This window comes from Photinus pyralis, unplaced genomic scaffold (assembly GCF_008802855.1).
Source record: "Photinus pyralis isolate 1611_PpyrPB1 unplaced genomic scaffold, Ppyr1.3 Ppyr1.4_LG1, whole genome shotgun sequence".
NCBI classification, from domain to species: domain Eukaryota; kingdom Metazoa; phylum Arthropoda; class Insecta; order Coleoptera; family Lampyridae; genus Photinus; species Photinus pyralis.
Window position 1 is genome coordinate 28,030,247 of NW_022170249.1, and position 25,477 is coordinate 28,055,723.

General features: G+C 35.8%; 1 long non-coding RNA gene across 1 annotated transcript; it reads left to right on the plus strand.

Moving 5' to 3' along the window:
- The first annotated feature begins 2,803 nt into the window (after nt 1-2,803).
- On the plus strand, nt 2,804-22,714 carry LOC116159766. The gene is made up of 2 exons (XR_004143048.1): nt 2,804-3,162; nt 22,504-22,714. It is a non-coding gene; the product is annotated as an uncharacterized LOC116159766 (long non-coding RNA).
- The last annotated feature ends 2,763 nt before the right edge of the window (nt 22,715-25,477 follow it).

The window sequence follows — 25,477 nt, forward strand, 5'->3', positions numbered from 1 at the left end:
AAATGGTTATTTTCGCATTTTGGGCGCATTTCCATAAAAAAATGCGCTATTAATAATAATAATAATAAATGTCTGAAATGTAAGAAAATGTTTTGTTATTTAAGTATTATACGCTAAAATCCATAATAATAATAATAATTTAAAGATTATTTACTTACTAGTATGTCACGCATCGCACGATTTCAGCTGGCAAATTATTAAATATTGTAGCAATCGAGTAAGAGAATGATCTTTGCAGTATCTTGGTCTTATGAACTGGAATAGATAAATAGGTCTTTACGTCTAATAAATAATATTGTGACTACGTTGTCAGTCCGTCTGTCCATCCGTCTCTCCGGTCGCTAGTAGATCTTTATCGGTGTTTGGTTCATTATGGTGTCGAGACTTGCACCAAGGAAGGAATTTTTCTGCATTTATTACTAAGAAAGTTATATAGTAAAACATAAATTTTTAATGCAATTTTACACTTTATTAACAATACCTGAGATCGTTTACAAATGTGTTGTCTGTCTGTCTGTTGTCGTGCATCTGTTCTCTGTATGCCCGTCTGCCTGCCTATCCGTGTGCACGATAACGTTGGACCGAAACGTCGCGGATCGCTTTGAAAATTTATACGCATGTTCTTAACGATATAAAAAAGGTCGCTATCGGACACTAGCGGGCCAAAAACTTACAGCCCAAAAACTGCCCAAACCTCCTAAAGATTGGGTTCTTGTACAATTTTTGTTACAAAGAACGTATCAATGTCCAGGTTTTTTGTGTTACTTCGTTTACGATTACTTTTTTAACTTGTTATTTTTATGGTTGATGAAAGAATGGGGTATGACAACTCCCTCAGTTTTGAATGCTCTCAGTTATATTGAAGAAAAATGTTTCAAAACCCACTCGTGGGTGTTGCCGCTTAAGACAACTGTAAATGGTGAGTAACCAGCAAATATAGACTATATAGCAGCTATGAATTAGCGAGAACCCGAAGTCTCTAGGTGGCTCAGTGCCAAGATCTCGATGGAACAGACAGACAGACGACGATCACATAAACTTTACCTCAACTTAGTTGTGTTACCTACGCTAGAAAAACCGTCTAATGCAATTATTTTATTTTCACTTTTTTTTTCGAAAACTTGTCAATATTCACAGATGTGTATCTCTGGAACTAACTGGGTTACAGAGCCCGTATATAGTTATAGCTCGTCTTTTAGGTAATTTTCTCTACTTTAAATAACATATTTCCTCCTCAGAACACCCTTTTGCTTCTGTTTTTGCAAAAAACCGAAAATTTTCTAGATTTTTACCCTGTACATCGACTGGCTCACGTTTCTGAGGGTTGTAAATCTAGATTTATACTATCTAGGTAGTCTCCAACAACATATTAAAAATGCAAGTTTACAGTATTTTTTGCTTAAAGTATGTTTAGTGCTTAAAATGAACTGGCCTACATTATTAAAAGACATGGGAAGTAAGTTTCTTGTATTGATTTCTTGTTGATTGATCCATTTGTTATAAAATTTCAAAATTGTAAGGTGGGGGTATGTTCTGTACACATACATGACAGTAATTAGACAGTTTGATGTTAGATTTATAAAAAAAACTGTAGTTATGCTTAAATATAGACTTGTTGTTATTTTTGGAGAAGATTTGCGTTTTTTATTTAGACGAGTTACACAGAATGGACCGAAACTTTTAGGTCCCAAGATATCGTGGCAACGGCGATCGCTTGGTGCGATACGTATTTTATCATCTCTGGTTGTATACTTTGGTTCTTTTCGCTATGAAGCGATACATGTGTAAATCTTCCAATGCTGACCAAAATACAAATTCGAAAAAAAAATACTTTTTTAATTATAAAGCGAACACCTGTAACAATTACTTACATTATCGCTAAGATTCACCCATAAAGGTCGAGACAACAACAAGCTCCAAATTTTCCTTACGTATTGGTGTCGAAAAAAAAGGATGGAAAAAGAACAATAACCAAAGTTTTTCAAAAGTAGTTAAGCAAACGAAAAATTTTTCAATAATACAATTTTCATTTATACAACATTGCATCAACAACGTTATATACCAATACCGCCATTGAATAATTATTATTCAATTATACCGCACTCCAACACATCAATACAAAATAAATTCGCTATTACGAATTTCACAGTAAACTTAAATATGCGGTAATAGTCAGTAATGAAAGCTACAAAGAAATGATGAAAACCTGTGCAAGAAAGACTTCCTAAGCTAAATTATGTTTCAACACCTTTTTCGCTTTCTCACTAAGGGATTATTTGTCCGGTTTATACAAGAATGTGCAAGCGCCAGTAAGTACCTAACTTCTGTATCCATCCTATATACGTTAGCTTTTCCTCAAAAGTTTACGAAACAAGCTGGAAAACTCCGGACTACGTTTTAATATTATTTGATTCTTGAGACATGAGTAGTGCAAATGAAAAGTAAGTAAGTAAGTAAAGATATGGAGCTAATCGTCTCTTTCATTAGAAAAGCCGGAAACCCTCTCAGTTTTTCGACATTCGAAGTGAAAGAACAAGAGCAAGATCTTTTTGACCTACTTTCAATTGAAAGGAGCTTACAAGGATTTGTTTCAGAGTTGGATACGTTAATGTCCCACATTTTCGAGAACGAAAGCCGCGAAGAGCACTTCCACGAAAGAATTGAGCTTCTGGGTTAGGTGAAAATGTGTTACGCTAATTTAATGTGACAGTAACTATTTATAGCGTAACATAGACGCTGAAATTATTCACATCTTTATTAACGAACCGTTTATACCCATAATACATCCTAAATTTGTAATTGTCTGATGGCATTATTTGCCTCGGCTATACGGACGCACCGGATGCAATCGTCGTGATTACCGCCTAATTCTGATTGAGCCGCGGCGATCCGTCAGAAAATCGCTTCTGCCTGCACTACCGATATGAAATGATCAAATGGATTTGGTGGTAGTTAATTAATAAATTAACTTGTTGCATCCTCCTGAGTGCGTCTCTGTTTTCTATTCGCGAGATCCGGTGGGACTGCAATTACGAATGCTGCAGAGATCCATTAGTTCTCGGGTGACTGTAGAGGGTATAGGAATAACGTGTGTGTCTTGTGGGCTTCCAACCTGAGGTTGTTATCGACACTTGGATTATCTATAGCTACCTGTTGAAGAGGGTGAGTAAATTCGCGCGAGACACCCTATAATGTCCATCCGCTGCATGGGGGTGTATTACATTATTCGGTGTGTATTGGTTTTTCAGCATGGAGTTTGATGTAATTTTTGATCTTCAATTGACACTAATTGAAAAGGGTAGGTTTCCATTATTAAATTGAGGTGGCACCGGATATTCCTTATTTTAATATTGATGCCAAGAGAGATAAATAGGAATTGCTTTTAAGTGATGTTGAGATTGACTTTTCACACTATTGCCTTCTTTGGAGAGTCATCAGGAAGAAAACTCAATGTTGATGACTATTCGTGTAATACCTAGCGCTGTTATTAGTAACTTATGACCACCTGTTTGCGCGCTCTTCACGCAGGGGTCCGAAGGATTATTTCTCTACAGATCATCAATATCGCAGCCCTAACCTTATAAGCTCCTTTGAGGAATATGATTAAAAGATATTAGCGATGGTCGCATTAATTATTGAATAATTTACAAAGATGTAATGCTCAAAGAAGCGAATGTGATTAAAATACCTTTTAAACTATAACTAAATTACACACCTAAATTTTCTTTGTAACCTAAAGTGCTTTTATGTAGACTTGTTTATTTTTTATAATAAAGTTCGGCCGATATTACGTGGGTTATTAACTTTATAGAAACCCCAGCTTAGTATCTTATGAAGTGGTGAATAGAGCACATAGCACATGCAGAAAGTTACTAGCCACAGCCACCATAAGGTTACTCCGATCACAACCAAAGAAATTCAACCCTTAGGGGTTTCTGAGGCGAGTTATACGAATACGTGACCGACGGAAGATTAATAGTGCTTGAGATTTACTACAGTATCATTTTCGATGCAACATTATCCTCAAACTTTACAATTATTTACACAAAATATGCACAAGAAAAAATAATAGTTGGCCATGGTTTAATTTATCCCATTTTTCCATTTGGAGTTGATATTTCGTCTCCTAGCGGTGAACATACGAAACTAAAAATGCATAATTTACAATTCGAACAGGAACACTACCAGGTTGTAGGGTAAATATGGGAACATTTGCACGAATTAAAGAAATTCGTTTTAGGAATGATTATCTATCTATTTTGACATGCTTTGATCAAAATGCATATGGCATTGAAATAATGCTCTTGGTCTATTTTCCAACGCCTTGGTGCTTGAATAACGATTTTGGTATGTTTTGACCAAAATACATTTGTCCTCAGAAAAAGAATTTAACATCTTTGAATCAAACACACGCGGTTATTAAATGTGCCTGTGGTATTTTTACAACTGAAATTCATGTATAAAGAATAATGTTCTGAGTACATTTTGCTCTAAAGCTGTGGACATATAGACCATAGAGAAGTATTAGGTACACATCTAAGAGCCGTACAGAATAAGCTAGGGAATGATTTCCTGCAGATTATACTGTCTCCGATTCACTCGAAGTCTCATAACTTTTATTCCTGTTGAGCCAGCAAATCAACAGCATTCTACCTTAAGGTCCAAAATACGCGCACACCAAATTTCAACACGATTTGCCACGTTTCGAAAGAGTTTTAGCGCATACGGATGGAGGGACGAACAACAATACAAAACTATAATAATAATTGGAGTACTAAATCGTTAGATTTCTGAATGTAAACTTATTTTCGCGATTGGGACCTTCTTCCGCAAAGATAATATGGGTTAGGTACTTTTACCAATTGCTGTCAAATTTAACTTGGTCTTTTTTAATCGTAAACTATTAGGACTCTTTACGGAAATAGAAAGAAGATATTACAAGGTAAGTAATGATGCTTTTAATGTGTACGACTTTTGAACAATAACGAAATAAAGTATGCACTTATTAAAGGTCAAAGGGGCAAGTCACGGTTTTATGACCTAAGCAATTTGTATTATACGGTAATTACTTTGATATTGAACATGTAATCTGTCGGTTTGATTTTCCTTAAGAAAATGCAAATATGTGACACGTATATACTTATTGAATACTTTAGCGCCTAATAACCTGGATAGTAGGGCCGAAAATCGCAATAAAAATCAAATGACAAGATATAGTCAAAAAAAGGTGCAAGAAAGGTTTATTGGTTTCAAAATTAAAAAAAAAATTAGTAGCGCCCTTCCCTCTAGGGCTATTGGGCAAATGCAGGCCCGTAGAAGAACGCGTGTAAAAAGACGAGTAGTGTACTTGTATCTACCGGGGCCATGTAATTAACAACTTTAGAGACGGGGCTACATGATGTGGGATCCGCGACATCTGGGCGCCATCCCCGAGCGTGTTATACAAACGGGGTGATTTTGGGTACGATCCTTTGCAAGTTGGTGTCATCGGAAAGATCTGTGTAAACGCGCACAACTCCTGCGTGACCGAGGTTTTTCTTTCTAGAGGCGAAATTAAATACTTTTTGCGTCTTCGAGAAGTAGTCGACTTTGGGCGCTCAAACGATGCTTAGAGCTCGAATAGCGGTCTCTCTTTCTTGTGCCCGTGGTATGAGAAGTGCCCCAAAAATTGTTTTCTATTATATGGAGGGTTTATGACGAAATCTTTAGTTTTTATAGTTTTATGTATCAGGTAAATATCCAACAATACTAAAATGTTGAGTATATAGCCGACTATTTTAGAATGTCTGCTCAAAAACACGGTTGGGGTTCGATCGGACCCGGCCTCCACTCGTTAACAGGTGTCTATAAAATTTTGATGTTGAATATTGTTGAAATTATTCATTCAATACGTTTTTGTTAATGTTTCCTTCGAGGTTTCCTTCATATTATCTTCTGATAACCTCATCGTAAAGATATATTCTCAAAAAATTCAAATTATAAGCGATTTTGCCAATGCAATTCTCTTTTGTAATTCCCTATGAGATCATGATTACTCAAAATCACATTGTTAGCTTTCATTCTATAATTTTCGACTCCAAATCACCAAAAGTAACATCCCTGCCGTATTGGAAACAGTTTGAAATAAAGTATAGGCTATAGGCACGCGAAAACCAGGAGAATTACGAAGCGCAAGAAAAGACAGATCAACCGAAAACGGAAGATGCCATTTGTGCCCGAGGAGCAAAAATCAAAAAGTTAAAGCACAATGTTCTCAGTGTAAAAACAATATGTGCCAATCACATGGAAGGACAGTTACTTGTGCAGTAATTCAGAAAATTTAATATGTATGACCCTATTCCCTTAGTTTTTCCATCAAATGGGATTGGGTCCGCGCGGACCCCACCCGGTATCAGGTGTTTTCAAAATCACCCGGTGTTATAGGAAGTAGATATCTCTTTAATGCCCCCAGTCTACATTATAGTTCCTAGTTGGAAACTGCAAATCTTCATTGGTTTTTTTTAAATTCCATTCTGTAATATTTATCACAGAACAGCCTGACAGCAAAATGTATTCCATTTTTGAGAATAACTTGCAGTTCCTTACTAGCTATGAGAGTTCTAAAAGAACTTGTTGATAATGAAAAATCTCGTTTTCCGCCAACAAAAAAATTATTAAAGGACAGACGATATTTGAAGTACAATTACAACTGACCTTGACCTGCAAAGGGAGCCTAGTGATTTATTAACACTTGGAGTCAAGTAACTGACCAGAGTTCTTATGTACAATTTCAATTCACTGATCAATTTGCTTAGCTCTTCTTAATTCACCTTATTACTATTCCACCCCATTTGCGCATCCATCGTCACAACTTCTCTTTTGCTGTTCGTAGTTATTTTCCACTGGTCACTTAGAATCTCATCTTCTAGTACATCCCAGTCCGATACACGTGTATTGAATCTAATACCACGATCAAAGCCATCACCTGTCTTTTGAGCGTCTACTAATTTCGCGGTGCGAAGGATGAAATTTAATTAGTTTCAAGATAAGCACGTGTTACCGCCGATAAGAAAAAAATCTGGTTTTGATTGACTGTTTTGCTATTAATTTACGAAATCTTAAAGGAGGAGGTTTTTAAGATGGAAAGGAGGCTTCTTTGATGATGGACATATGAAATGTGACACTTTTTTGGTGGTGGTGAATTAGTGCAAGTTTTAAACACTGTTTTGAGCAGTCAGCCTATTGGGTGCTACGACGGCGTTCGTCTTTTTGATAGTGAAGTTTTGTTTATTGAAGAAGGTTAGTTGATTTAATGCACGACCCCATCAAATTGATTAATTGTGTTCGTAAGCGTTCATAGCCTCTTTATCCGCACCCTGAAAAAATATTAGTTTCAGAGGCATTCACTTGACCGCCTCTCACCGAATGCGATACTGATACCTCTCGGTTATTACCCTCATTCCAGCTTTAAGGCTTTTGTCTATAAGCACTTTGCTTCGACCACACACTAACATAATATCCACTTTGTGCTCTTTGTTTTTTATATCGCTTTAGTGCGATACCCCTATTGTTTATATTAATTTGCATTACCTTCATACCAGAGATTGGACTATATCTGATTCACCTCGCACTTCTGAGTAAACCACACTCGCACTTCCTTTTTGTCCGATATTATACCGGTAGATCATATACAGTGATATTTATTAAAAAGTAGACGTAGTGATTTATGTGTATTGTTTTTCCCTATGCCTACTTTTAAAAGACAAAATATCTTCTGAAGGGCGCCTAATTTTATGCATCCAAAATAACTTTTTAAAACAAAGTGAGTTTGGGAAGCTAAAGCAACAATATTCAAATTTATTAATTTGACAGCCAGATCTTTATTTGTTTTAAGAAGTTATTTTAATTTCATAAAATTTGGCACCCTTCATTTAAAAGTAGACATAGGGAAAAACAATACACATAAATCCCTATGTCTACTTCTTAATAAATAGCAATGTCTTCTTTCATCTTTTATCGATACTAGTTCCGATTGCGAGGCTTCGGCACCCTGTGTAATAATCCCTTTCTTCACCTATCTTCTCGTATTTACAGTTTCGTGTGAACGTCGAACGTCCAAATCACTTCCCTTTGCCTAGCTTTTCGCAATTGCCACAGGTTTATTCTACTTTGCTTTCGCTGGCTTTATGTCCCACTCCGCAGCAATTAAAACATGGTAGCGTCGCCGACCTTCACTGGCCATCTCTTCCTCCTCACTACGTGATCAGTATCTGTCTTAGTTTGTGCCTCCACCAATTTAACGTTTTTTCTCGCGGCATTTATCATTTCGCATCTGTTATTCGCTCTTCTAAGTTTAGTATTCTTTCCCATATACACACGTGGCCTGGTCTGGCTCCCTCTTGGGATGCCCATAACCTCTTCATCGGAAACATAGTTGTCACCACTGGTAACCATAATATGTTTACGCCTATAAGGGACTTGTCTGGGTCACCTTACCCTTGGTCTCCTCCTTATACTTACCAGTTGAACTTATTTGTTCATCACACGCCAATTGGCCCCATATTTTGTGTTCCTTTCGGACCTCAATATTGTCCATTTTAATAGCCGTCTTGATTTCCTTCACATATTTCCCCACTTCGTATCAATAAGCTTGTCTTGTATAGAGCGATCATTAATCATTACCTGTGCCGCTCTTATGAAACGTGACATTTGCCGCAACACAAATGATACTGTAGCTATACTAAACATAATCTTAAAATGTTTAAAAGCAATCATGTGAATTAACATTTACTAGTTTCCAAATTATTTGAAATTTCATACCAAACATTATAAACTGAAACGTGATTCACTTTGATGAAGTCTTATAGCACTATTACTTTGTACGGGTAGAAATGCAACTTTTTGCTCGTTATTTTCTGACAGGAATGACAAACCAATTTGTTGGGATAGCTGTCGCAATGGTTTTTGCGGGCTCTGTTCTAGAGTTCGAGTTCTACTACCGCCTCGTTAGCAACTGTTGGGTGACCAGGGGATGTTCCACAAGCAACACCTCCTGTACCGTCAATTCGCTTAACTAGACGAAAAATGTGGCGGCTTAAGTTCTCGTAATCAACGAAATCTTGAAATTCCGCCATGCATTTTTTTTTCGTTTTTTGTTTATAACAATATGTTCCGGGCGTTTCCGGCCAGGGGGACTATGATTTTCGGATTCAGCGAATTTTTTTACATAGGATGCGCTTGGTGTCGTTGAGTGAAGTGACAACATCCACCCCAACCGTAATTTGACTGGACTATAGTATTGGTTCAGAATCATATATGCATTGCGGAAATGGTTACTAAAATCATGTCTCATAAGAGCGACACAGGCAAGGATTAATGATCGCACTGTACTTGCTTACCTCCAAAACTTCTTCTTAATCTTTCGCTCTCGTCATATCTCTCCCATTTTCCGGTTATTTTCCTTCACCACAGCCCCACGCGCCTCTTTTGCACTTGTAGTCCCCAACGGAAACTGGGTACCTATGTTCTTTTATTATTTATTAGTATTTAACCCAGAGGCGGATCCAGACTTCGATTTTGGGGGGGGGGGGGGTCATGGAGTGATTTTTCTTTTACTGGAATCGAAAATTTGAACAGTATACATATTTTTGTATGTATAAAAATAAAATAGGAATTGAAAAATCTTCCTTAAGTTGTCGCCGCCCTTTAGGCTTTAAGTCGGCCGCCTGCGTGGATTACACGCATCGCCCCACAAAATATTTGTTATCGGCTGTTTAATTATACATAATTTTAATAAAAATCAGAAATTTCGAGAATAAATAAATCAAACAATAGTTTTTAATCGATAATCATCTTAGAGTCTTATGGCCGTTTGCACCAACAAATTTAAGCAGAGCTTAGTTAGCTTAAGCATCACTTAAAATCCATGGCAGGATTATTGGAGACAATTGTTGCCATGGATTTTAAGCTATACTTAAGCTAAGTTCAACTTAAATTTGTTGGTGCAAACGGTCATTAGATTTTTAGATGGGCAATATTTTCAATTAATTTCTTATAACTTAATTCCACAATAAAGAAAGGTTAATGTTTAAGAGGGGGTCATGACCCCCATGCCCCCCCCCCCCCTTGGATCCGCCACTGATTTAACCCTCCAATTCTGGGTTAAAAATGCGTAGCATGAAAATCTGCTACCCAAATGCCCCTTTAAGAGGCTTCTTTACCTAAGCGCAACTTTTTTACATTATGGTATAGGACGAAGTTATACATACGCCTATCAAGCAGTATTTAGAGATCAAGTTAGTGCAGGATGAAAACGGAGCAATTTTCGGCAAATAATAATTTTATGGCTTTAAAGATCTACTAATGGACGTATAATTGGTACGACCGATTTCGTATTTAGTTAAAGGTATCTAAGCTTTACTGATGTTCCAGTTAGAATATATTTTAGTGATCTTCACTCATTAGAGATGACCATAATGAATATAGGGAACTGGAACGTTCAGCTAAAGGATGAACATCATTTGCACTTAAAATAAAAAGAAAAAAAACGAATGGTTGCTATAAATAATTCACGGGAACGGTCAACGTAATTTGACGTGCGCAATTTTGTCGGAGACAAAAATATTTAAAATTCTAATGAAACTTAGATAACGTTTTGGCAAAATGTCAACGAGCAAATGTAGGTTTATGTCGGGATCAAGTCAATAACCCTCCTTATTTACATTACTTAGCACTACAAGACCATCGAATTCAGATATTCGTTAAACATCAAATGCTACAAAGACCTGCCCTAAAATCTATTATTACGTCTGAGCGCCCCGACGTGAATAGAATTCGTGATTTAAGGAGTGTAGCCGAGCGTGTCAAAAGTTCACCCACACAAACACATTACAAATATAATTTTAAAAAGACACTTTTCTTGCCGGAAACGTTTTTGGTAGTTTTGGCATTCGTTTAAATCGGCACATGGCGTCTGGGCTCATGCCATCTATAAACATGCAAAGGTTAGTCAAACTAGACCTCTCGATTTGTAAAAATATGTCAGTGGTAATATGCAGAAGTAGTTTTATTTACATTAATAAAACGGATAAAGTGGGCCAGTGACAGGATGTTTAACGTTGTATAGGGGGATCAGATACACATATAGTAGATCTGTTAGAAGGGAATATAGTTCAATCCTCGCATACGATATAATGGATTTCCAATACTGTTTCATTCAGATATGCTGAAAACGGCAGATTTGTGTATATCCTCAATACACATATAATACCTAACGCTTATGGCCATTTAATGCAACCCCCTCATTATCGCAATAAACTTGTGACAGCTATTAGTCGATTTTATTGTTGATTAGCGTTGATTCCTTTAGTTATCAACATATTAATCATGGAGTAAGGTTTTTAATGAAAATATTCTGAGTAAATTTCAACAATTTTACTGCATATTATCAACAATGAAAGTTCTCTGTGGACAATATCGTGTCCAATCGAGCTCAAGAGCATTTCTGAATCTAACCCTCCTTATTACATCTACGTTCCATTTGCACATGAGGGTAGGTTCTACACTAGACAAATAAATAGGAACAACACGTCACGTGGATATAGTACGTCGGTTACATATGGCTAGAATAGGTAAAATACTGCACTTTTTGATTGGAATATCCCACTTTCTGTGATAATCGTTAATACCAAAAGGCAACTTTTGCAATAGGGAGCCACTCGAAAATCCGTGCAGGAAACCAAAATGGTGGCCGTCAAAATGGCGCCATTAGCCGCAATATATTTTTTTGTATCTCTGCTCCTAATAGTCCGATTTTAATTTTCTTTTTTTTGATTGAAAGCTCTTGTGACGAGGAAACTTTTTTGTCATATAACATTTATCTCTAAAACTTAAGGATTTAGTACAATTTTTAAAAAGTGTTTTTTTACGAATTTGAATCACAAGTGAGCTCTTAATTGTGCAATATCCCGGTCTTTTCGACAAAAAAGGCCATCGTTTATAAATTCAATCGATACAACCCCAAAACTCCTTGTATATACCCTGCAAGTTCGGAAAATTTCAATCCGCCATGTTTTTTTTGAAAAAATGCGCAATATTTGTTTCATCAGGCATTATGAAAATTGAAAGGAAAAGCCTCGTCAATTTTTTTCTCTGAAAAACAGAAAATACACTCTGCTTATAAAGTAATTAAAGAAATACTCGTATATCAACTTTAACTCTTACTCTCGCTCTTACTGATCCTATTTTATTGAACTAGTTGGTTTAAGATACGACGAATGTGAAATTTGGAGTGCTTATTTATCAGATCATGGGTTTTTTCGAGGGTTTTCTCTCGGGTTTTCTTTAAGAATATTAACGGAATATTATGATTTCCAAGTTTTAGATACCTATTCATATAAGTTGAATCATTTTTATTATACAGGGAATCCACCTTCTGTAAGCGGACGATAGAGCCTCAATGGTTGAGATTAATGGTAACGGTTTGTTGGTACGAGAAGCCTGATGGGAAGCCTAAAACGTATTTTTAGGTATATAGGGTGTTCTCGAGGGCAGCCTATACGTTTTGATATTTTTTATAGATATCCCCGGGTATCCCTTAACAAAAGGATTATTTTTGTAGGTCTTATCGGTTTTTTTTCGTAATGCTAACCGCGACGCTAACCGTTTTCCGGATATGCTTTTTATACAGGGTGAAAATTTTATCTTCAAAACATTTTTTAAAGAAGCTTTTTACGACATCCATAATTATAAAAAGTTTGCTACCAATCCACGTACATTCAATTTGGGGTCAGTAGCATACTTCTGCACGGTCAAAGGGGGCATACTGTTTTTAAATAGCAACCGCTATTTTCTTGACGTAGTGAATTATTTGTCGATACAAAATGATACAATAAAACTCGTTTTCAAATAATTGAATTTTAATATTTCTTTAGCTAATCGACTTCGAATCGAATAGACCGATTCATCATCAGACCTTAAGAGTCAGAATATTGTGCTGAATAATACAAATCCTTACATATTAACATTTGACGTGAACAAGTTACACATAAAAATCGGGTTGAGCTTACTTGTGATTCAAATTCGTAAAAAAAACACTTTTTTAAAATTGTGCTAAATCCTTAAGTTTTAGAGATAAATGTTATATAACAAAAAAGTTTCCTCGCCACAAGAGCTTTCAATCAAAAAAAAGAAAATTAAAATCGGACTATTAGGAGCAGAGATACAAAAAAATATATTGCGGCTAATGGCGCCATTTTGACGGCCACCATTTTGGTTTCCTGCGCGTATTTTCGAGTGGCTCCCTATCTCAAAAGTTGCCTTTTGGTATTAACTATTACCACAGAAAGTGGCATATTCCAATCAAAAAGTGCAGTTTTTTTTTGGCGTACCCAACGTACTAATACACTTTGGTGAGAAGAACTGTAATCTTTAGTAAATAAGTAAAATAAACTTCGGGTCAGTATAATTAAGAACGTTATTAATTGAAAATTAACATTGTAGATCTCATATCGTCTTGTTCAAGCGCAAATTCCAGAGGGTGAATTAATTCTATATGTTAGAATTTCATGTTCGATTAATTTTAGCAAGTTTCCACAACTCTCGCTTATTTGTTACTTTGGACGTATTGCTCTGATCAACAGATCGTGAATGCTGCCATACAATTTGAAACTTGTTTGATAATAATCATTTCTAGAATTTAATATTTTTAACGCCTTCTTGATTCTTTCACTAACTGTCCGCTGTTCGGACGTCTTTTTATAAATCAATCAAACAATTCTTACGATTCTCTAAAAGGAGAACAAAATATGAAGAGTCACATACGACTTAGGGTATTTTTTTACACTCGACTCGCATTCGGAAACACGACTTTTAATCCGGATCATATTCAAGTGCACTGATCCTCGTAGAAATCGATTGGGGAAGGTTTGACATCGTTGCCCCTTTTCGTTTTCGAGTTAGATGAGGACCAGACGGACAAAACCTCCAACTCCTATCTAAACGGGTCGGGTTTCAACCTTGTGCCATGCAGAATGAATTCGATCTACTACACCTCACGCCTCTTATTCACGTAGTGTTGATGGGGATGTACAATTCTAAAGAATTATCCAAATATCCAGATTTCCGTCTAAATAGCACCAGGCCTCATTCAAAAACAAATCGCAAGCTTTAAAAAAACATGTAGAGCACAAAGGAATACAATCACTGTATTTAAAATGCAGAATAAATTCCCACAAAGTTATTACCCCTTTATTTGTTAGTAGAGCTGGGAAATAACTACAGTTTAAGTTACATTCAAGTTACCTTTAGTAATTCAGTTGCATAACCTGGTTACTGTTGAAATAACACTAAAAGTTACTAACTTAGTTACTTCCTAAAAGTAACTTTCGTATTCAGAGGAGTGTGAAGTAACCGCTTTCTGTTAATAAAGTTATCTAAAGAGAACTTAATTACAACAAGTTAAAAAGTAATCGTAAACGATTTACATAAAGCGCATTTCCACTTGCATTCATTTCCCATTTGTAAGATGCAACTTCTGTTAAAATCGTAAAAATCCGTCCACAAATATGAAAGATAACGTTGCACATGAGCAATCCATTTTTGACATGCTATTTCAATTTCAGTTTATAAGAAGTATTTCATTTCGATGCTTTTCTAAATAAGAAAGATGGAACTGCGCATGCGCAAACCTAAATTTGGAAACTAATGTTAGATTTTCCTTTGTTCCAAGCGCCAAAGTATCAAATTTCATTTAAATGCTTCCATAAATAAAAAAGTTGACACTGCGCATGCGCAAAACCAAATTTTGAAACTGGCGTTAGATTTTCCTTTATTCCTAGTGCCTATGTATCACAATTCATTTAAATTCTTCCATAAATAAAAAGTTGGCACTGTGCATGCGCAAAAACAAATTTTGAAACTGGCATTTGATTTTCCTTTATTCCAAGCGCCTATGTATCAAATTTCATTTAAATTCTTCCATAAATAAAAAAGTTCGCACTGCGCATGCGCAAAACCAAATTTTGAAACTGGCGTTAGATTTTCCTTTATTTCAAGTGCCTATGTATCAAATTTCATTCAAATACTTTTATAAGAAAAAAAGTTTGCAATTCGGTTTATAAATGGTCGAGATGCGAAAAGGGCACTGTGAATTTTGAATCGATTCGACTCAACTTTTGGCATTGCGTATTATATGGCTAAGGCTATGCCCATATTGAATTTCATGCAATTCAGTTCATAATTAACGGAGATGTAAAAGCGATCGGACATTTCTAAACAAAATTATCGTTCACACGGACAGATAGAGGGACAGACAGGCACAGGAACAGACGGACAGACCAACAGACAGACCACAGACAACAATACAAAATTATAAATGATCTCTAGGATGGTTAATGAACGGCAAAAGTGTAAAATTATGGAACATGTAAAAAACGGTTTGTTGGTTTTTTTACAATAACTTTTTTAGCAATAAACGCAGAAAAAATCCCTTCCTTGGTACAAGACTCGACACCATAACGAACCAAATAGCAAAAAAAGTAGAACAATAGCTCTTAAGATAAAGAACTAGTAGCGTCGCAAAAGTAGCGGACGGACGGACGAACGGACGGACGGACAAAGTGGCCACAATAGCGCATTTTTTTTAATTTTTGTGGAAATGCGCTAAAAAGGTTACTTTTTGACCAAATTAAATTTGGGTGAATTTATTGGCAGACCTGCATCTTCATTATTGCTATTGCCTGCGGAAAGCTCATATTAGATGACGTTGGGTACCTAAAGATGCAGGGCTCACTTCATGTTAGGTGAATTTTATCGCGTTGTGAATATAATAAATATATTATAACCACTATTTTTGTATAGCTATTTTTTTCCTTCTTTGGTGCCATTATCCCTGTAGGTATGTTTTTATTTATTAAAAAGGTTATTAATATAAGGAATACATATACTATTTCCACTGTTTTTAATAAACTATTTCTCCTTTTTGGCGCAGGGTTTCCTTAATCTAAAGCTATTTAAAGTAATAAATGTATATAAAGAAATACTAAAAAGCACTCGCTCTCCATAGTCTTTTAAATAAACACGAGTACATGGATGAATAACAGGTAATATAAAATTCCTAAATTAAACACAAAATACTACATTCATGGCCTACATCATATACACGCCTACTACTGCGACATGTAACGGGAGGCTGCTTTGAAAATATGAACATTATTTTTTAAATTTGTATTTCATTCAAAATAAGGGACATTTACACATATACCGCTTCATAGCAAACGTAAACGAAAGTGTGTCGGGAGATAAGATCGATAAACGACGGCAAACTTTTTCATCCAATAAGGAAACTTTGTCGCTAGTCAGCTACTGAGGTATTCCAAATGAAGTACTGCTGTTGGCGCTCTCACAAATAGCAATAGGGGGAGCCTTGGAAGCGTAAGAGATTTCACTGCTTGAATGTTCATGCAGTTCTAGAGGAAGAATGTTGCTGATTTATAGCCTGGGTGACAGCGAGGACGAATTCCCGTGGGTCCACAATTTGTAGTAAGTGAGGAGGAATACCACTTCCAGATTCCAGACCAGGCTCATTTTGACAGGGAATCAGCAAGAGTCTATTCACTTTCGCAAAATCAATTTTCGACCACTTTAATTAACTTGTAGGTTATTTAGCTAATTTGACTGCGCCATGGAAAGATTAGTTATTATAATAGGAAGGTTCGGAAGCACTCGAAATTTATATCATGACCTCTCTTTTTCAAATAATAATTAATAATTAGCGTTACCCAAATCCCACAACCCCACAATTTCACACACCCTTAGCCCTGGGTGCCGAAAACCGAGTTCTGCGAAAAGTGACGGACAACAAAGTTCACAGAATCGCTAATTAACAAGTTGTTAATTTAAGGTAGTGACGCTGAAAACATTAACATATCTAAGAAATGAATACACGCAAAACGTAATTTACGTCGTTCGGTGGTAGGATTATACCAGTATGAATCGGGTACAATTGAAGTGTTTTCAATTCTTCTCTGCGTAACTCGTTTAAAATATCATAAACAACAAATAAGCCTATTGAAATTAATCACAGTTATGGGTAACAAAAAATAGTACGTCGAATTTACTCTTGAAAACACAATTTTGGCGGTCGTGGATTGTGTTTGCACTTAACATCCCGAAACCTCCATCGTTCCATTCTATACCTACGCGTGGGTAAAAGTTTAACAAGTTTAACTAAATTTGTATAATGAAGCTTAAGTGCTGTATAATTCAATAATGATGCTAAAGGTAGAAATTTACAATTACCACGAGCTGTAACAGAATGCAAACAAAGTATGCGTAGGTTTTGCACTGAACAGTTCATTGCTTTCGATTGCTAAATTTTACTTGTAATTTAATTATAGTGCGCTGCCTTTAATTGCTATAAATCACACTTTTGCCACGATAACTACGATTTTTTTTAATGGGCGTAATTAAGCTCAATTGTAATTCATCACATCTTTATGAAAATGCAACTGTTATAAATGGACGTGTTGTACATTTTAATTGAATTATGTTGCAGATGACATTCTCCATTGTAGTAGTTACAAATCGAATAGGAACAAACTATAGTTTTGTTAATTTTTAAATATCCCATCGATTTCAACTTTACAAGTCATCATCAGGTTGAGCTAAAACAATATTTACTATGCAGAAACAATATATTGGAAAATATGGTAAAATTACAGTCCAATTAGGTATGTTGGTTCAACACTGTCAATACTATTTTTGCTTTATGTAAAGTCGAAATCGATCACCAATAGAAAAATTAATAAAATCATTGTAAAATCACCAAAAGATGAACTTTTCATCAGCAGGTTACCTTACATGTCTCTAGTTTCTACATGACACAACAAAATTCTCATAATAAAAAACTATTTTCCAACATTTCCTTAGAATCCCGTCTTATTTTTTCAAAATATCAACTAATTTACTATGGCCGCGAAAGAGAAAATTCTTTTTGCTTCTTTTGATAGAATATAAAATACTAAAAAGGTAAAAAATGTTTGTTTAACTTTTAAGAAAACACTTCCAAAGCCTTTTTTCTTGGCTACTTCGATTTTTATGTCCGCTTTCCACCATCCTGTTAATTTAAACCAAAAACCACTACCAAGTTGAACTTAATAATGGTTACCGGCTCAACGACACACGAACCAGTTGAGAACAGCCAACGTCGATATATACCCCAATCGCCAGCCACCCTTGCAACCACCACAAACTACTTCGGATTCGGAATCACCTGAAATCAACCACCACCACGAAAAACCGGCGTCTCAGCTCGTATCAGCCAATCCTGGATCGGACGGCATTCCTAAAGACATGTAAAGTTAACTAATAGTCTGCAACCTCAAAAGACACAACATAAGCGTCCGTTTAAGTTGGATTACCCACATTATAATGCCTCTTGGTGCTTTCTTCTTCCCTACGGGAGCGTTGCTTATGACCAAAACCGCACATTTTTTGCACCATTCCTTCACATCTTGTTTACTGGGTAAATTACCCAGTAAAATCGTTCCTGCACCTTGACCAGCGGTTTCGTCACTCGATGAATAAAAGGAAATTGCGCATGCGCAAGTAAAAAAGTTGGGTGCGCAATTTTTTTAATTCATCTGCATAGTTACTTGAGGTTTAAGGAATATTTACTAACACAGAAAACAGTAAGTTTGTAAGAAGAATTATAAAAGAAGCCATTTTTGGAGGTTTGGGCAGTTTTTGGGCTGTAACTTTTTGGCCCGTTAGTCTACGTAGCCGAAAAACAATAGCGACCTTTCTTATATCCTGAAAAACATGACGTGTATCAATTATCAAAGCTATCGGACATTTCTAAACAAAGTTATCGTGCACACGGACAGACAGACAGCAGTACAAACAACTCCAAAAAATTCAATTTTATCCGAGTAACACAATCCAAGCAAAAAAGGCAGCAATAATTGCCTATTTCAACATTATAGATTAGTAGGTGGCCACATTTCATAACGCGTGTCCGATTTCCATAGTTTTGTGGCATGCAGCTGTTTGTGTATATTTTAGTAAGTTTTGCAAGAAAATCCTTGGTTTACGAAACTGCTTATTCCTCATCTTTACCCCACAAAAGTGGCGCATATGTATTGCTTTTGTCATCTCGTCCAACCACTTAGGATACTTCTAAAGAATGTATTAAAAGAGATCAATTTTGAAGTGAAAGAACTCGCATCAAATAAGAAAACATATTCGACCCTGAGAACAAGCAAAATTTTGGCAAAGAGCCCATTCGGTTAACGTTCGTTTTCAGCTGTTGAAATGCCTCAAGTAAAAATAAACGAGAAATCGTTGATCTTTCTAAACGGTTTCATCTCAATTGTAGGTGGACCACTTTGATTTGGATCCAGACATTCTATTTTACTTTTCTTCCGGACAAGTTTACATTTATTTTATTTTATAAGGTGACTAGGATAATACAGGGGCCTAATTAAAACAAAGATCACCGTGTCTTCTAAACCAAAGTAGGTACTTCACAGTTAAATTGACACTAAAGGTGCGGTTTAACAAAAGTATGTTCTTCTAGGGTGGAGGTAAATGTTAGTAATTTGAAAAATTCATCAGCCTTAACATTTTCGAAAATTCCGAAGAATTAATTAAAAAACTTTTAATTAACACCTGATGAAATTCTGGTTACGAAATAACAAAATCAAGAAGACTGGTCGTAATTTTGGGTTCAATTAATCACAAAACCAATACTATTAACAGATGACATAAATTTATTTGATGACAGCAAAACTAACTGTTTTGCAAATACATACCCTCAAATACAGTTGCGTTTGAGGGTATAAAAAATCGATTCAAGGCTTCTACCAAAAAAAAATCCCCACCAACAATCTTTTATCCAACAAAAAGAGTCGTTTAACCTCCAGTTCGCTTATTTAAAACCTTTTTCTTTCCTCACTTCCGTTTCCCCGTTTCTACTTGTCAACCAAGCTTGTATATATAATATATGAGCCAACTGGCTAAATTTAGGGAAATGGTATAACATAGGGGTACCAATTTTCCTTTTTACCACGGTTAGACACATATATTAGGATGTAGAAAAGCCATGATTGCCATCTCTTTTATAAAATCAACTATATCTCTAGAACTATTGGTTCCACTTTATCATTTTCGTAACATTTTATGAAAAATAAATCAACCCCTTCGTTACTTTCAAAAGTTTCATATACTACAGAGCTGGGCAGTATTCGATTTTGTAAATACTTTTTAGTATTCAAATCCTTTAAAGTATTCAAATACTTTGTAATTAAATACTTTTATGGCAGCAGTATTTGTATTTATAACTCAAATACTTTCACAAATATTTAGTATTTGAATACTTTGAGAAGTAAACGAATACTTTGTAGGTATAGTATTTGTATACTTTTTTTTCCGGGTCGATCTGAGACAATTTTTTCTTCGGGGCTCAAAAAAAGGCAGTGTATAACCTTCCTTTTTTACCAAAAATCGACTGCACCAAAATTTCTCGGGAAAACACTTTTTCTTATTAATTTTGGTGGGTAGAATCCAAAACAATTCGTACTTTTTCGATTAGACTTCTCAATCAAAAGTTATAGACTAGAAACCAATTTCGAAAAAAAATTCAAGGGGCTGTAACTTTTGAACTAGTAGCCCAATCTTGGAACTGTTTGAAATTATGGATTCTACAGGCCACATTCTATAAGGAAATTTTTTTTCCGGGTCGATCTGAGACAAATTTTTTTTCGGGGCTCAAAAAAAGGCAGTGTATAACCTTTCTTTTTTACCAAAAATCGACTACACCAAAATTTCTCGGGAAAACACTTTTTCTTATTAATTTTAGTGCGTAGAATCCAAAACAATTCGTACTTTTTCGATCAGACTTCTCAATAAAAAGTTATAGACTAGAAACCAATTTCGAAAAAAAAATTCAAAGGGCTGTAACTTTTGAACTAGTAGCCCAATCTTGGAACTGTTTGAAATTATGGATTCTACAGACCACATTCTATCAGAAAATTTTTTTCCCGGATCGATCTGAGACAATTTTTTTTCGGGGCTCAAAAAAGGGCAGTGTATAACCTTCCTTTTTTACCAAAAATCGACTGCACCAAAATTTCTCGGGAAAACACTTTTTCTTATTAATTTTGGTGCGTAGAATCCCAAACAATTCGTACTTTTTCGATCAGACTTCTCAATCAAAAGTTATAGACTAGAAACCAATTTCGAAAGAAAATTCAAAGGGCTGTAACTTTTGAAATAGTAGCCCAATCTTGGAACTGTTTCAAATTATGGATTCTACAGGCCACATTCTATAAGAAAATTAGTAATAGTAATAATAATCATAATGTTAAAATAACTATACCGTCTCCACGTTGAAGCAGCGTTGTACTAAATACCCTATTACCATATTACTTATATATTATATACGGGGTGTTTTATAATTGACTGTCAATATTTACGGGGCGAATTTTGTGTCCATTTTGAAAAGAAAGCTTCGTATGAACCTATGTCCTAAATGTCTTAACTTTTGAGATACAGGGTGGTAAAGTTTTCAAAAATAAATCATTTATTATTAATATCTGTAATACCACTTTAGATATTTTAATGAAATTTGGCATTAATTTTGGAAATTTCTGTAGAAATTGAGGCTCGAAATGAACGACATTAGGCGATACGTTCTGGATAATTCTTATTTAATACGACAGAGCAGGGTAAATTAGTACATATTGTAAAATGATGGGATGAGCGCTCAGAAACTTCCAGAAAACTTTGTTCACTTGGGAACTTTTTATAATGCAGTTCATTTCGAACCTAAAATTCTGTATAACACCGTCCGGGTAGAATGCAAAGTGCACACTTTGCCTCGCTATTAAAATGTAAAACTAAAATCAATACCGTTCAAATTACCACCGACAGCTTATTTTTTGCCAATATAATGTCGTTTCCATTGTGTACCCGTATTCAATAGTAACCATAGTAACTTGTGTTACTAGGATTCAAAATGGCGCACACTCGAGTTTTTTTATTAGTTCGAAGAATGGGTGAAATAATTGAAATCCATCACCAGCAGAAAACTTTGGAGATCATGTTTATGTCAGCTTCGTATATCTTTTATTCAAACCAGAAACAGAATACCTCATTGGTCTAACTTCTAATTAAATTTCAAAGGAAATTTTTGGCAAAAAATCGAGAATTGAAAATTCACAGTCGCGGTTTCGAATAACACAATTTTAAAATAAATGCATTCTTTAGCTTGTGTTCTTCGCCACAGGTTGCTCTCTGTCGCAATTTACCCCCCTTTCATTATTTAGGATATTTTGGTTAGAACGGTTTTATTTGCCGTCGCGTGCCATTTAAAATAGATTTCCTCGAGGAGCACAGTTAGCGAAGAATTAGATTTAAAATAGACAGATCTCTGAATTGGTGAAGAGCAATGCGCGGTTTCTCCGTCTTGAAGGTACCTCAACATTATTTTTGTCAGAGAATAATTCAGTTTTTTTTTAATTTCAGAAAGAAATGCCACTGCCGAAAATCAACTGTTTAACGCGGCATAGTCTTCTGACCATTTTAACGGTAGTTGGTGTCATTGGAGGAACGATAACTGGCCTGATACTTACCAACGTGAGTGACAGACCATGGTCCAAAAGGGAAGTTATGTATATCAAGTTTCCGGGGGACATATTTCTACGAATGCTGAAGGCGCTGATCATCCCTTTATTAACTTCATCCGTCATTTCTGCAATTGGAGCTCTCGATTTAAGTTTATCTAAGAAGATCGCGTTACGTTCGATTATTTTTTATGCGACTACAACTGTGTGCGCGGTAGTACTTGGAATAATTTTAGTGTGGACAATTAAACCGGGTGCCGGTGGAACGAAAGATATCAAGAAAGAAAAGACGGAGCCTCAGAAGGTTGTGCTTACATCGGATACACTTATGGATCTGGGCAGGTACGTCGTATTGAGTGCTTACATTACATTACATACATAATTTGCAATCAAATCTATTATCTCAGATGCGCCCATTGCAAAGTTTCTGACATGATGGTCGATTTAGAAAAACCAAAGGTCCAAAATGTATCGGTTTCTTATCTAGACGAAATTTGGTACGTGGATATCTTTAGACTTGAAACTAAAGCATCCAAAACAGCCTTCTCATAGGACTTTCATTTTCGGATTCACCTAAAAATATTTGACTAAATGCCCGACTGATCAAGAAGGGCTCGCGCATGCGCCAATCAAATATTGAGAAAAAGCAAGTTGGTATAATATTTTTTCTCTGGCACTTCATTGAATACTAGAGGGAAGCATTTTTCTTGTGGCGAGCCGTATTTAATTAGTAATTAACGATTTTTTCATAGTGCGCTTATTCCAAATGAAAATTTTTAAAGTATTCTATATTTTCATGTTCAAAGGTACCCAGGACCATCAGGACGTAGAGATTAGAATTTTTTCCGCACCCCCGCGTAGGGATGGTCTTGGAAAAATATTTGCAAAACTAGAAAGGGCAAATCCTTTAATGCTCTTCTCCTGTGTGCTATGGTTACTGAGAAAAAATGTAATAAACGGAAATTTATTAATTTTTGGAAGCGTGGAAGCTTTGGACCTTGATATTGGTTGGAGAAAATTGTTTGTTTTGGTTCCCACTAACACTCAGTTTTTTACATAGTACTTAATTCATTCACTTTGTACTATTAATACTGATCACAATTTTTACTTTACTTTAGATACATTTTTCTGACTTTTCCTGTATTTCTCGAGCTTTGAATTTTAATTTTAATAAAAATTCTGGAAGATTCTTAGTAATTGCCTACAGTTCGACATATTTTGTCCTTTTGCAAAATATCCTTTTCGTTGACGTAATGCAGGTGGTGAGTACATTTCTGATTCTTAATTTACATCAAATTTATTTGACGCAAGAATGGCAAAAACAATTAAACTATAACAACATAAACCTAAGGGTTCGCCTCTTCGGCCCTCTACATTTTCTTTCTTTTTCCCTCTCTCCTCACTTCCACATCTGAATCTCGCCAATATTTTAATACTTTTACTTCCCTCCGATAAGTGTTTTGGTGTCCTTTTGGTGCTTCCTTATTAGATCTTTAACTACTACTTGCTCATACGTTCTCTATCTTCAACCTCTGTTGTATTTGTGCACCCAAGTCACTTTTTGTCAGTTTCCATATTTTCTCCTATCCTTTCATCCGTGCGTCCTCAGCGCGTCCGTGTCCATTTATCCATTGGTAATTATTTTCATTGATATTTAACTTTTCTGACCTCCTCTATTTTTTCCTTTCTCCCTTTTCCTTCCACTCCCCTCCAAAATCTCATCATCTTCAACTTTTCCACATTTAGCTCCATTGCTTTCATTCCCCAATTAGACCTCTCCATTTTTCCCATAACTTCCTTCATGTGTTCTACCTCTTTTGCCATTATCACTGCGTCGTTCGCGTATACCAGGGATCGTATCTTCCTCCTTCCCATTACGATCCCTCATAATAATTTTCCCATGTTTCCCATGTAGAGATTAAATAAGTTAATAGGCCAAGTCGACATCCTTGTTTTAGTCTTTTACATGTCCAAATCATCCACTACCTTCTATTCTTACTTTCAATCTTGTCTGCCCATATTGTTCCTTGATTCTGTCCTTTAGCTTCTTGTCTATTTTTATCTTTTATACTTTTTCCATTTCCACTGTGTAAACGCTGCCTTTAGGTCCATAAAAAATCCAATTCCTTTTCCCCCAATCTGTGGATACAGTTGATTGGTTTCCCTCTCTTTTCTGAAGCTCATGTGTGTTTCCTCCAACATCCTCTTCTGTTCCATTTCTGTTTTTAGTCTTTCATTCAGTACCATCGCGTATATTCTCTACTACGCCGTCATCATTATCGTGATTCACCTATAATTTTACACACAATCTGTATCACCTTTTGAAAATCGGCACAATAACCCCTTCCTTACATTCTTCAGGTGGGTCCCCTCCTTTCCATATGCTATTTACCAAATTCTTCATCCTTTCCTTGACCCTATCCAAGCCTCGCTTCCTATTTCGTCTCTTCCTGCCGCTCCCCCTCTTTTCCTTCCACTTCCCCTCTCATTATTCTTTTGATTTGCTGCTCGATCTCCTCTCTTGTTATCCCATCTCCTCCAATCTCCTCTTTTCTAGTTCTCCTACATCTTTCTCTTGATTTCCTTATAGTACCTTGATATTCAATTTCTCTAAATGTATTTCCCTTCCACTGTTCTTTTACCATGCTAGATGTCGCCTTTTGAGACAATCCAATCTACCTAACTCTGGATAATGGTCAACTGCCCTTAAAATTTAACCTGGTATACCCTTTCTCTGTTTTTATTTTCCTGATTTGCTCTTCATACTCTTTCTGTTTCTCTTCTTTACATTTTCTTTTGTACTTTTTTCTGTTCTTTCAACTCTTTCTCCTCTATTTCCCCTGTTCTTTCCTTGTCCATCATTATCTATATCATAT